Source organism: Lissotriton vulgaris, chromosome 10 (assembly GCF_964263255.1).
Source record: "Lissotriton vulgaris chromosome 10, aLisVul1.2, whole genome shotgun sequence".
In the NCBI taxonomy this organism is placed as follows: Eukaryota; Metazoa; Chordata; class Amphibia; order Caudata; family Salamandridae; genus Lissotriton; species Lissotriton vulgaris.
Window position 1 is genome coordinate 794,598,093 of NC_141698.1, and position 15,082 is coordinate 794,613,174.

Here is a 15,082-nt window from a genome sequence, read left to right on the forward strand (position 1 = left end):
CGTACAACACAGGTAGCTGTTATGGTGGGTCATCTTACAGGCGATCCAATGCGGCAGCCCCTCGCTGACCCGCATGCCTAAGGAGCCATCTTGCACGGCGAGACGATGCTCTGACGGTGCAGTAAAGTACCATTTCGTTATACTCCCGCCCCCCCTGTCAGGGCGGAGCGATGAGGCACACCCCCGGTTGGTTCAGGCCCCCCGACCGCCCGAAGGACTAACGGGGCACCAACGCTGTTTCCTGGAACCTCCTTCGGCTCCAGGTGCTTGGCTCAGGCACCCTTACTGTGCCAGGCAGAGGTATCTAGACTGTATCCTTCTGCCGCAGAGGTACCCTTACTGTCCATCTGCTTCCAGATCGCCCTGTGACTCCGCCTGCAACACAAAACATGACCATTAAAAATTCACAACTTTTACCCCGCCGCTCTGCAGCTGGGTCAGGGTTCAGGGTGGGATCAGCGCAGAGCCTAAGGGAATCCTGGCGGGGAAAGAGAGGCCGAGCCAGGTTGCTGCGCCGCTTTATACCATAGGGGACGCCCCCATCCCGAGGTGAGCCCTCTCTATTGGCTGCTTGCATAGGAGGTCGGCTCAGGGAGGGGGGCCGTGCTAAGGGCTCTGCTCGCCTGTCGTGTGGGACTAGGGCACTGTCCCACCCATGCTCCCCTGCGTGTCGCGCGGTCAGCGGCATAGTGCCCACACCACCAGCGCTCGCCCCGCATGCACCTTATCCACTTACATGCCAAAGGAAACTCATGAGACATATTTGTGGGAAAGCAGTGCTGCAGGTTTATTTCATACAACACAGGTAGCTGTTAAGGTGGGTCATCTTACAGGCGATCCAATGCGGCAGCCCCTCGCTGACCCGCATGCTTAAGGAGCCATCTTGCATGGCGAGACGATGCTCTGACGGTGCAGTAAATTACCATTTTGTTATACTCCCACCCCCCCTGTCAGGGCGGAGCGATGAGGCACACCCCCGGTCGGTTCAGGCCCCCCGACCGCCCGAAGGACTAACGGGGCGCCGACGGTGTTTCCTGGAACCTCCTTCGGCTCCTAGGTGCTTGGCTCAAGCACCCTTACTGTGCCAGGCAGAGGTATCTAGACTGTATCCTTCTGCCGCAGACGTACCCTTACTGTCCATCTGCTTCCAGATCGCCCTGTACTCCGCCACAGCTCTGGAGGAGGCCCACGTCGATGACAGAGCCCTCCACCCACCTAGCTACTTTCGGTCGCTGTTTAGTGCACCTTTATCATAGTACCCTTCCGTTTTCTCTTCGTATTGGTACCTGCCCAATGAAACACAGGCCCCTCTTTCCATGAACTTCTGCCTGGCTCTGACGACCCTCTTGCAGGGGGCCCCCCAACCGCAGGGTGCTGTTCTAGTTAGAGCCTCCAATTGCTCTATTACATAATGGATACCTCGCTTGGTCCATGCTTCTCTGTTGCATAACCTGGATCGGCTACCTAATGAACCCCAGGCCCCTCCTCGCCATAAATTTCTGCCTGGACCTGTTAACCCTCCTGCAGGATTGTTTTGCCTGGATCCGTTGACCCACCCAATCTAAAAGTGGCATGGTGGTCAAAAAGCCTATGGCTCCACTTACTAACCAGAGCGACTGCCAGTGGTTAGACAATTGCAACATTCCTCCTATCCCCACTGCGTATTTGGGTGGCTCTACCTGCATTCCCTACGCCTGCCCAAAATATAAGGGTACTGTCCTCCAGGGGTTCTGAGCATTTACGATTCCCCCAGTTCGAATTTAACCCTCAGAAATTCGCTCTCTGGTACTTCTCAGAAGTTATGTCTTTGCTCGCCGAAGTCGGATTACTTAAATATTCCACATTCTGTACTTGGAAGGAGGTTACTGAAACTTAACGTATTTGTTCACTTTTCCTTGGTCCGCTGAATATGCCCGTTAATTGGGTAGGACAGGGGACAGACACTGGAATCTTACAGTGCCTCCGCTTGTATATAGAGTGACAAGTCACAGGGAAGCCTCTCTTAAGTCCCTGTGGAGCATTTGCCATTATTGCCGCATCGCCCCTGTACCTGAGTTTGGTGCTATTTCGTGACACGCACCCACCAATTTTCCTTGTAACGCACTGTTTGCTACTTCTCACATGTTGTTTGCCGTTTCTGCTTGCATAAGTGCCACCATCGCCTATGCTACGTTGGCTCTAGTGCCAGAGTGTCTAGCATAAATTGCGGTGTTTTGCCTCCAGTTGTACTTTGTTTCTCTTGTAACCTGCCCTGCACCCTTGTCACTTTTCCCTTCTGTAATGCACTGTTAGCTACCTCATGTATTTTGTTTACCTAGTGCGTTACTTACCCCTGCACATCACATTCGGGATCTATTACAGAGGCACCATTCACCTTGAACCCAGCGTTACCGTTGTAACCATTTAAATTATGCCCAATATTCAGATCCTTAAGCCTGTTAATGACCAATGCATTTTGTGTGTGTGATTGCACATCTGTTTCGGCTGGTTTAGGCTGGACAGTGATTTAGGGATAAGGTTTGCGTGCTTAGCGTGTTCGGGCTTGAAGCCGTATGAGCCAATATACGTAAGTACATATTTTCCACACCCTTTCTAACGTACTTTCTTTTAAATCGATTATTTTATCATTTCATAAGGAAATATTGCGACTGAGGATCGGCAAGTGATTATTTGCATGATCTTATTTGCTAATGGAAAACCAGTGATATTAGTCCCAGGAACAAAAGTGATGGAAAATTTACCCTGTCGTCAGACTCGTTATCTTGCTGTGCGGGCACGGCATAGTAGTCATTATGACAATGGATTTACCGTCAAATCGTCCTTCCCGTTTAATGTTGTAAATATGGTATAATTGCTAGAGGCCTTTCAAGTGCCATGAAATCGCTTTCAGGCTCTATCCTTCCCCTCAGTGAACTTAAAGGTGTTATTTCAAAATGTCATATTAGTACACCTTTCTTAATATCTGCCTAATGAGCAAGCGTATGCTGTTTTCGGCCAGTGACTATTTGCATTACTGTATCTGATGCTGGAAAACCCGTGATATGTGACCAAGCAAAGCGAAGGCATTATGGAAGTCACCCTGTGGTCAGGATTAATTACTTGCTGCGTGAACACAGTAGCCGTAACAATTATGACAGTGCATGTCCTGGCAAATCACTGCAAGGTCATTACCTGGAATGGTTATAGCATGGCCTGGCAGATGCACCTAACAGGTAGTGGTACTCCTATCCCTTGTAACCCTCGCCGTCTCATGTAACCCATCATGTATACTGCTGTAATTACCCACTTACGCAATGTATGTCCATGTATCGTGTGCATGTTACCTCCAAGCGCTCCCCATCCTGCCTTGGAAAGAGTAGTGCAGTCCCTGTGAAGTATTTGCCATTTATTGCAGTATTATCCTTGCACCTGTGTGTGGTACTCTTTTGTAACGTACCCACGTCACTTTCCACTGGTACACACTGTTTGCTACTTCTCAAATGCTGTTTGCCTTTGCTACTTGCACAAGTGCCTATTTTGTTTGTTCACAATTGTCACTTTTACCTCATGAACTTAACGTCTGCTTTTATCAGTTTTTCACCTGTCATTTACTGTTCCTATTGTGAAGCGCTCTCACGCCTTCGGGTAAAGTCTGCGCTATATAAAAACGCCTAAATAAATAAATGAACGAAGGTGACCTCAAGCAATTGAAAGCCTGCCCCACTCAGGATGCCCCACTCAGGATGACATGTTTGCCGACCATGCGCGCAAGTGGCTGTGACTTCCAACTGCCTCGCACGTTCCTCTAACTGCCAATGCTGTTTTTTATTCATCTGTTTTCAAAAACCAACACATACATAAAATTGTGTCATTTACAATGCCAATAGCTCTAAATTTTGCAAAGGCGAGACCGTTGCATTGTAAATGCGTGTTATCTCTTCTCATACTTGTAGGAAATCAAAATTGTAACGGTTGGGTAAATTCCCACTGATCAGCCATCCTTGACCTGAAGATTGCTTCGAAGGAGTGAATCACCATCCTCCAACTCGACCTCCCCTGGAGGACAGAACGAATGGCAGTTTAAAACCTTTTCTTTTCCCACGAGTGATTTATGTGCCGAGAAACTGGACTCTGAACACAGGCACGTCACCCTGGTTGGAAATAGCCGAATGTTTACATCCCGCAGATGTCACGCGCAGCGCCATACATTCGGCTGCTGCACATTTACTATCACCCGTCCTATGCGGAGCCAACAATGCTTGTGAAGGCGGGGGTGACGCCCAGACACAGGGTGTCCCAAATGACTAGGCCAAAATATGGACCATGCACATTTGCTGTCTACAAGTATGTCCCTCCCACAATAATAAACCGTGTCATTCGTAAAACATTTTAGAGGGAAATTAGGTCCCTTGAAAACCATTGGGAATCTTAAGAATTCTGAGAGAATTGTTTTCATACTAGCATGAAGACCGTGGCCCATTACCGTCAGAGCATCTCGCCCTTACCCGCCCTCGGTAGGGCGGTATACTCACACTTTGTTCCAACCAGACTCCCTGCACCGATCATGCGAGGGCGTGCGCGACCATTTAGTTAGGCCGCATTCACAGGGCATAGCTCGGATGGAAAGGCACTCATACCCTTCGCGATCGGACTACCGTGATTACCATTTGGGCATCCGGCAGACACCACACTGGCCATCAGGGTTACGAGTCCCCCCGTGCTAACGTGGCCAGAGTACACTCCCGTGGTTCATTGGTTGTACACTGCGTATGCCAGTAAATCTCACCCGAGGGTGGGGCAAGGCCTCGCTTTTAGCAGTGCTTACGTTACCCACAGTGTCCTATACTGGATTTCATATCCGGCATCGGCCCTCGGTACGAGTGACCCTCCCTCAATAATACCCGCTCTCATCCCCACAGCACCGCACAACTTTTATTTAGTTATTAATTCTTGTCGAATGCGATATTATATAGCGCGATCTTTACTCGAACGTATTCTACTGCACTCAATTACGTATCCCCATTGCACCGCACAACTTTTATTTAGTTATTCATTCTTATTATATAGCGCAATCTTACTCAAACGTAATCTACTACTCTCAATTACTTCCGACGTCTGCGATGATACCCGTTATCATCCCCACCGCACAGCCCGGCTTTCTCATTTTATCTATTGATTTTGCACGCGATTCTATATAGCACGACTCCAGGCTTGTTGAGGTAAGACATGGAGGACCAGACGTATTAGCTTTGCCAATGCTTGTTTATAAATGGAATTTGGTATTCGTTTTAGAAAAAGACAGAGACATGACTTATTTGAAAAGTTTGGCAGCATGTGCACCTGCTGATTTATTTGCCGCAGATCACTAAACATTCTCCATTGATCAAAATTTCCGAATGCGAGCGATAATCCTGTCGAGTTTCGATAGGTCAGAGGTCACAGCATGACATAGCTCCAGCAGAGACATATTGCATCAGGTAGATCCGCTGCCTTCAGATAGATCGGCATTCCTATCAAACGTTTAGCAAAGTTCAGGCTTAAAAGCGAGCACGCTGCAGGCTCCTAGGGTTATGCTATTTTACCTTGAGGGCAACAAAAGTTCCTGCAGATGGGGAAAAGTGCTGGATACAGGTTCAAATGGACGCTAAGGCCTTGAATATGGGTTAGGCGTAATGAATTACCGAATGCCTGGGTAAAGTATTCATACATTTAAGGCCCACGCGTTGTTTGCGCTACACCTTGCGTACACTAATTATCCCATAAGAAAATTAATGTATGCGGTAATCAAAACTCACTTATATGTATCCCAGAAGTGGTGTTTTTGCACTGACTGCTGCTTATTTTTTTATGTATCACAGAAGTGGTGTTTCTGCACTGACTGCTGCTTATTTTTTGACTGATATTTCACCCATACAAAATTATCAAGATGAGAAACAATAATCCCGTGAATTGTGCATTTGGGCCATGCCTTAGTTGCTTCAGCTGCAATGTCCGAGACATTCGAAACATTGGGGGGTATGACCAGCGGGCGCTTCCCACAGAGCGCCTAACAAAGGGGGGGGGGGGTTGGAACGAAGGACCGGTAATGGCGGTCGCATTTATGGCGCCAACACAGTCCCCCCGCCAATGCAACATGATCGCCCATACTTCAAGGCCGCCTAGTGCATAAACCTTCAAGCATCAACCAAACTATTTAGAGGCAGCGGCGGTTTGGATAGGAAAGAGAATGTGCCTAGAAAATGGTGACGACTGTCACCACGTGATTTCTCAATTCGTTAGGGACAGATTGATTCCAAGAGCCCGGTAAAATGTTGACGGCCGAAAATTCCGGCTTTAAACAAAACAAGAATATAGGATTAGAAAACAGGACGTAGATCCATTGCCCTGCCTTGCTCCCGAGGGGCGCGCGAGTTCCGATGGAGCGCCAATGTCAAGCTACAACCTTATGCATTGCCACTGGTTCTTTTGTAAAGCACCCTGACACCCTCGGGTAATGTTTCCCCTCTTTAAAATATCGAATTATACCCTGCTATAACCCTCGACTGTCCCCTCATTTGCGAGAATAGCGCTTCCGATCGTGCAAATTAAAGCCCGCACGAGTGAAGGGGCGCTTCCGATCGTATCAATTAGGGCCCGCGCGAGTGGAGGAGCGCTTCTGCACGATCGTATAAATTAATGCCCGCACGAGTGAAGGAGCGATTGTATCACTTAAGGCCAGCACGAATGAAAGAGTGCTTTTACACGTGTCAATCAAGGGATGCCGAATAACCACGACCCGGTACTGCCGCGTGGCTGGCAATGGCGGCCGGATATGACATACGCGTGGCCCACACTAGCGGCCCGGTATGGCCAGCGCGTGGCCAGCAATGGCGGCGGGATCCGGCCCCAACCCCGACCGGCCTCGCGTACTTGTTTGTCTAAGACAGTAATCCTTCTTAACTGACTAATTAAATCCCTACATGCTCACTTCCTGCTATCAGAAACAAAGTCTGCACATTATCACGCTGCGCCCCTTCTCTTAGTACACAGAGCTCCGGCACCTACATGTGTGGCTGTACATTTCTACCCGCGGTCGCCCACGTCCGTAGCGGAATAAAACGGAATAAACGTTTGCTCTTGTATTTTGCTCGCTCTTCAAAGGCGAAGCCCCAGCGCGCCATTCTACGGCATTTGTGCTTCATTTAAAATAACGTTTGCCCTTCTATTTTGCTTGCTCTTATTGTGGAGCGCTCTGACCCTCTCGGGTAGAATCCATGCTATCTAAATTGCACAATACAACGTAACTAAATGCTCGCTTCCTGCCATTTGTCCCGTAACTACGTACTACATGCTCACTTCCTGCCATTGTCCCGGGGCCCCCCCGTAACTGGAACCCCGCCTAACCTCCGTGCTTGCTCGCACTGGCCTCTAAACCAAACGGTTTTGCTGGAGGTCGCTCTGCCTGTCCCGCGACCAGCAACCACCAGCCCCCCCCCCCCCGTGGTCGATACCACAGGGCCCCGTCAACCTGGTCATGTCCAGGGACCGGGCCGGGGGGAGTCTAATTGGAAGCCACGTACCTTTGAAACCGACAAAGGAACATGAACATGGCAAAGGGACACGATCAGCGCAGAGCCTAAGGGAATCCTGGCGGGGAAAGAGAGGCCGAGCCAGGTTGCTGCGCCGCTTTATACCATAGGGGACGCCCCCATCCCCAGGTGAGCCCTCTCTATTGGCTGCTTGCGTAGGAGGTTGGCTTAGGGAGAGGGGCCGTGCTAAGGGCTCTGCTCGCCCGTCGTGTGGGACCTTACGATCGCGCACTCCTGAGGCGGAAGCCAGGAGGTTTTAAAATTTGCTGATAATATTGTTGTGTCACTGAATTCTTGTGTGTTTTAATCTCACCACGCGCTAGCAAGCGCCAGGGCACTCACCCTCACTTGGGAATACAGCGAGCAGCGGACCTAGCGCTCACTCGCTGTTTGAAACATTTCCCTGCCACAAAACGCCAAGCCGGCGAGAACTCAGGCCACGCCCCCTGAAGGCCACGCCCCCCTGACGCGGTATTTAAAGCGCTGCCTACAAGCGACTTTTACCTTACGATCGCGCACTCCTGAGGCGGAAGCCAGGAGGTTTTAAAATTTGCTGATAATATTGTTGTGTCACTGAATTCTTGTGTGTTTTAATCTCACCACGCGCTAGCAAGCGCCAGGGAACTCACCCTCACTTGGGAATACAGCGAGCAGCGGACCTAGCGCTCACTCGCTGTTTGAAACATTTCCCTGCCACAAAACGCCAAGCCGGCGAGAACTCAGGCCACGCACCCTGAAGGCCACGCCCCCCTGACGCGGTATTTAAAGCGCAGCCTACAAGCGACTTTTACCTTACGATCGCGCACTCCTGAGGCGGAAGCCGGGAGGTTTTAAAATTTGCTGATAATATTGTTGTGTCACTGAATTCTTGTGTGTTTTATTCTCACCACGCGCTAGCAAGCGCCAGGGCACTCACCCTCACTTGGGAATACAGCGAGCAGCGGACCTAGCGCTCACTCGCTGTTTGAAACATTTCCCTGCCACAAAACGCCAAGCCGGCGAGAACTCAGGCCACGCCCCCTGAAGGCCACGCCCCCCTGACGCGGTATTTAAAGCGCTGCCTACAAGCGACTTTTACCTTACGATCGCGCACTCCTGAGGCGGAAGCCGGGAGGTTTTAAAATTTGCTGATAATATTGTTGTGTCACTGAATTCTTGTGTGTTTTAATCTCACCACGCGCTAGCAAGCGCCAGGGAACTCACCCTCACTTGGGAATACAGCGAGCAGCGGACCTAGCGCTCACTCGCTGTTTGAAACATTTCCCTGCCACAAAACACCAAGCCGGCGAGAACTCAGGCCACGCCCCCTGAAGGCCACGCCCCCCTGACGCGGTATTTAAAGCGCTGCCTACAAGCGACTTTTACCTTACGATCGCGCACTCCTGAGGCAGAAGCTGGGAGGTTTTAAAATTTGCTGATAATATTGTTGTGTCACTGAATTCTTGTGTGTTTTAATCTCACCACGCGCTAGCAAGCGCCAGGGCACTCACCCTCACTTGGGAATACAGCGAGCAGCGGACCTAGCGCTCACTCGCTGTTTGAAACATTTCCCTGCCACAAAACGCCAAGCCGGCGAGAACTCAGGCCACGCACCCTGAAGGCCACGCCCCCCTGACGCGGTATTTAAAGCGCTGCCTACAAGCGACTTTTACCTTACGATCGCGCACTCCTGAGGCAGAAGCTGGGAGGTTTTAAAATTTGCTGATAATATTGTTGTGTCACTGAATTCTTGTGTGTTTTAATCTCACCACGCGCTAGCAAGCGCCAGGGCACTCACCCTCACTTGGGAATACAGCGAGCAGCGGACCTAGCGCTCACTCGCTGTTTGAAACATTTCCCTGCCACAAAACGCCAAGCCGGCGAGAACTCAGGCCACGCACCCTGAAGGCCACGCCCCCCTGACGCGGTATTTAAAGCGCAGCCTACAAGCGACTTTTACCTTACGATCGCGCACTCCTGAGGCGGAAGCCGGGAGGTTTTAAAATTTGCTGATAATATTGTTGTGTCACTGAATTCTTGTGTGTTTTATTCTCACCACGCGCTAGCAAGCGCCAGGGCACTCACCCTCACTTGGGAATACAGCGAGCAGCGGACCTAGCGCTCACTCGCTGTTTGAAACATTTCCCTGCCACAAAACGCCAAGCCGGCGAGAACTCAGGCCACGCCCCCTGAAGGCCACGCCCCCCTGCCTCCTACATCATGTGCTGTCACTGGAAGCGCAGCGGACGAGCGCAGTGGGAGCGCCGTTTGCGCGCCAAAGGCGCGCCTAAGGCAAGCCCGTCTGCGCCCGTCCGCGCACAGCCGGGCCTAGGGCCAGAACCCCTGCCGGTACAGGCTGCCTCTGTGGTAAACTATTCACGCCAGGACCTCCTTAGCCTTAGACCCCCTATTGACACAGCTTGCAATTATATACATGATCCTGAAGGACCATACACTACCTGCACTCGCTGCCGCCCTGCCCAGCTCAAACTCCCCAGCCGACCTGCTTTGCCCACAGCTCTTAAATTAGCCACCTTGAACTGTCGTTCTCTCCCTAGACACGCACTGCTAATTAACCATCTTATAGAAGATCACGAGCTGGATATCCTGTTCCTCTCAGAAACATGGCTTTCAGACCACACAGACTCAGACGTCATCCTAGCTACTCCCCCAGGCTTCCTGGTGCAATCCCAGCCCCGCCCTCTGGGTAGAGGAGGAGGCTTGGCGATTATTCACCATGACCACCTCACCTGCAGAATCAACGACGCCCATATCACGGACTCCGAAAGCCTCCAATTCACCATCTATGTAGGTCCGACCCATACACTAGTTGGACTACTAATCTACCGCCCCCCGGCCATTCAAGCACTTTCGCTACAGCACTCCTTGAGACTATCGCATCCCAAGCCCACTCCACCCCCAATTTCTCCATACTAGGGGACCTTAACATCCATTTCGATGATCCCATAGACACAGGAGCGGTGGACTTGATTGGAGAACTGGCAGCATTTGGCCTCCAACTAGCAAACTCCGGTGCCACGCACTCCAAAGGCCATCTGCTTGATCCAGTGTTCACGAATGACAACACTCTTCAAGTCACTGAGTCCCTTCCTCTCCCATGGACGGACCACTTCATGGTTCCTTTCCGCCTTCCAGGAGTCCCCAAGAAACTCCACAAACCCACCACCTATATCAAGGATAGAGCATGGGCCAGAATATCCACAGAGGATTGGGCCAGAACACTGAACTCATCTATCCCGACCCCCTCGGAAGACCCGACCACAGCGGACAGTAAATTCAGAGCATGGATTACCACCTCTCTAGACTCCATCCTCCCAATAAAAACTCGCGAGAATAAGAACGACAAACCAGGATCTGCCCTGTGGTACGCTCCGGAACTCCGGACCCTCCGTAAGCACTGTAAAAAAGCAGAACGGATATGGAGGAAAGACTGGCAGCACGCAAGCAAAGTCGCGTACCAGCAATCGGTGAGAACGTACAAAGTTTCCCTGAAACTCGCCAAAGTCTCTCATTATGACACCAGGATTAAAAACGCTACTAACTCGGCAAGGGAATCCTATCTCATCGTTAAAGAGTTACTGAAAAAGCCTGTTCCACCCTCATCTAACACACCCCCGGTGGACAGAAGTAATGAGCTGGCCAACTACTTCAATGCTAAAATCGACCGCATTTTAACATCTTTGCCCCCTCTTAGCCTACCGAACAACGTGAACACTGAGGATTCCACTAATTACTCAGGAAACAGTCTGCTCCCCCAGCTCACCTCCTTTAAAGCAGTAACAAAAGACGAGGTAGAATCCACTTTGACCAAATTGAAAAGCGGATCCCCTCTAGATCCCGCTCCGATCAGATTCCTCAAAACTGTAGCCCCAGTCGTAGTGCCCACAATTACGGAGCTCATAAACACATCACTCTCCCAAGGCTCGGTTCCCCCCAGCTGGAAAAGTGCAATTGTTAAGGCACTCCTAAAGAAACCCCAGCTTGAACCAGCCGACATGGCGAACTACCGACCCATTTCACTTCTCCCCTGTATCAGCAAGGTGGCCGAGAAATTGGTCAATGGCCAACTATCGCGGTACTTAGAAGCCAACAACATCTTACGGCAGTCCCAGACGGGTTTTCATCCAGGTCATGGCACGGACTCCGCCCTCCTCGCCGTGATCGAGGAGGCGAGATGCATCCTGGATTCAGGAGGATCAGTGGCAGTGATCCTCCTGGATTTAAGCGCTGCCTTCGACACAGTCAACCATCGTGTCCTTCTTCATCGGCTAGCTGCGGCAGGGATTGCAAGTTCAGCGCTCAAGTGGATAGAGTCATTTCTCTCAGGGCGCTCGTTCCAGGTGTGGGATGGCAACTTCCACTCTGCCACCCTCCCCCTCACGAGCGGGGTCCCCCAGAGGTCCTCATTAAGCCCAACTTTATTCAACGCTTACATGGCCCCCGTCGAGGATGTGGTCACCCCCTTCGGGATTAAAATAGTAAGCTACGCTGACGACACCCAACTAGTCATCTCACTTTCCCAACTGGACAAACACCCAGACAATCTACAAAACTGCCTTAAAAACATCCACACCTGGATGTGTGAGTCAGCACTCAAATTAAACGGGTCAAAGACCGAGGTCATGCTACTGGGTAAGCAGTGGTCTACCATCCCCCCTTCGGTCTGGCCAGCCGTTTTCGGTTGGGAAATCCCCACCCCAAAACAGGAAATCAAAACCCTGGAGTATGGCTAGAGCCCGAGCTGTCGATGAAGACTCAAGCTACCAAGACAGCAGGGACTTGCTTCGGCCTAATGCGCTCCATCCGGAAGATCCTCCCACTACTCCCGCCCCTATCCAGGAAACTCCTAGTCCAGGGCCTGGTGCTCGCACGGCTGGACTATTGTAACATGATATACCTCGGAGCACCAGAAGCCACCCTGTCCAAACTCCAGCGAACGCAGAACGCAGCCGCCTGGCTACTTGGGAATCTCCCCTCCAGAGTATCAGCCAGGCCAGCAATCCAGGCTCTTCACTGGCTTCCAATCCGCCAAAGGGTCGACTTCAAGACCCTCTGCACTGCACACAAGCTGCTTAATGGCTCCAGCCCAAGTATCTTAAGAACCCTGGTTACTCCTTACAAAGTCCCCAGGTCCCTCCGCTCGGAGAATGAGAATCTGGCCAATGTCCCTAGACATAGGAAGACACGTACGGGCGGCCGCCGCTTCTCGATTAATGCATCCACGAGATGGAACGCTCTCCCTCGTACCCTCCGACTGGAATCCAATCACTTGATGTTCAGGAAGAAATTGAAAACGATGTTGTTTCCTAAATAAAAATCCCCCCTTCTGCCCTCAGGTTCGCCTTCAAGATTACAGCGCGGGGATGCCCTCGGGTCACCAGGCGCTTTACAAATCGCTAAAATAAATAAAAAATAGGGCGCTGTCCCGCCCATGCTCCCCTGCGTGTCGCGCGGTCAGCGGCATTCTAAGTGGTCTTTCTCTGCCATTACTGGACAGCTCTTGTTAACTTTCTTACCAAAGACCATGAATTTGGTTTTTGTAGCATTTCATTCTAAACTCCTGTGACCACAGAACTCAAAAAATGTATTTAGAAGATTCTGTAAACCCCTCGGGGACTTGGAGATTTATAATGAATCATCTGCAAACAGAAGTATAGGTGTTTTAGACAAGTTAAGAGTGGGGGAGTCATTTACACACTTTGTCAGTTCCCCCACCACATCCTTTATATACAGGGTGAACAAGGTGGGAGCCAAAACATATCCCTGTCAAGCCCCTCTTGTGACTGGGATGTGCTTGTCAGCCCACCTCTATCACCCCACCTAACCTGCACGTAGTTCTTTTCATGCAACCTACCTAGTAATTCAGTTAACCCACTTGGAACTCCTATAGCTGGTAGTACTCTCCATAGGCTACCCTCGGGTATCAGAAAAGTTTCTGGGTGCTGAACAGGACATATTTCCAATAAAGTAGGGCAAATTTTAAAACCTGTTCTAAGGAGCTAACTTTAACAAGAAATCCTGCCTGAAAGAGTTAAAATCCTCTGATTTACCTTACAATCCTGCAATCGATTTAAGGCTAGCGTGGCAAATATTTTTTGAAGATTTTCTGCTAGGCTAATAAGCCTTTAACTTGACGGACAATTAGCATCTCCTTTTTTAAATATCAGGATTATTTCTGCCCCCCTCCAGGTATCCGAGATCTCCCCACCCCTTGCTATTACATTAGAGAGGATGTTCACATAACCAGCCCACAGTCCAGGTTGTGATTTATAAAAATCATCTGGAATGAGCGCAAAACCAGGGGCCTTTAGAGCCTTGATACTATTAATAGCAGAAAGAGTATCCATTAGGCTGAAAAAGAACATATTAGTCTTCGCAATTGCCAGCGTGGGTATATCACCCTCTGAGCCCTCATCAGCCACATTAGGGGGCAACTTTGTAAGTGGAGCCTGCGCATATAGTGTTGCAAAATGTTCCACCTATCTTTCTGGTGGAATAGTATTCTTTCTGGGGTTGAATCTTCCAATGATATCCCATAGGCAATAATATGCTAGAATGGCCAGCCCTCATTCACTTTAAAGGCCCAGAGCATGTCTTGACAATTAGCATCCTACAATTTCCTTTTTGCATGATCAATAACGCACTTGTATTCCTAATGGACTGGGCAAATGTCAAGCTGACTACGGCCACCTCACAGTCAGGTGAGTACCATTTTGAATCTTTGGGGTGGGATTGTATGTTGGCTGTAGATTTTGTATAAAATATATTCTGTAGTTTGTTAAAAATCCTACCCTGAATATCTAAGAACAACACCCTGAACATGAAGAATCCAATGGATCATCTTATTTTTGAAACTCTCTTCTAGGGAGGAGCTAGCTCGGGGATGTTTGTCCTTGTGATGTAGCCATGAACTAGATGTTTCCCCCTGCTTCGAGGTAGATTCATCTTCGCATGATTACTATGCAGGTTCCTGGGAGCAGGAGCTAGATAAAGAATAGATATATTTGCCCGGTTTGGCTGATGCTTGATGACACAGGAACTAAAGCCACTGGCAACCGAGCCTTCCCCTACAGTTCAGTGCTTCAGATGTGGGTAACAATATCTCTGAATTGTGCCTTCTCTAGTTAGTTGGTAAGTAATGTGAAGGGCATATGGGCACAGAGAAGTGGAAGCGAGGCTCGGGCAAAGATTGGGGTTTGCTGGAGGCCTACTGGGGGGTTAGTAGTAGCATGTTGACTATGAACAAGATTAAAACCAACGGTTTTAGGGCGCCCACCTCCTCCTTCAAAGATTGAACAAGTGAAATGAGAAATACTTCATTGATATTACAGGGGCACCCAAACACTGGCAGATTGATTGAATGCTGTTCATGGTTAGTGCCTTCGGTGACCTTAGTAATGACATTTGTCCTATAAGCTTGCAAATTGCTCAAGGGAGCAAAACGATTACTGCAAGGAAAATCAAACACATTAAAATCAGTATCAGTATTCAAGATATCATAGGGGGTAGAGCGCACAGGAGAAGCAATAATATCT

The 15,082-nt window shown here is 49.9% G+C and overlaps 1 protein-coding gene across 1 annotated transcript in view; it reads right to left on the reverse strand.

The window, feature by feature from the left end:
* DNAH11 (dynein axonemal heavy chain 11) overlaps positions 1-15,082 on the reverse strand; it is a 3,435,931-nt gene that overhangs the window by 2,149,965 nt on the left and 1,270,884 nt on the right. The gene's annotated exons all lie outside the window — the stretch shown is intronic.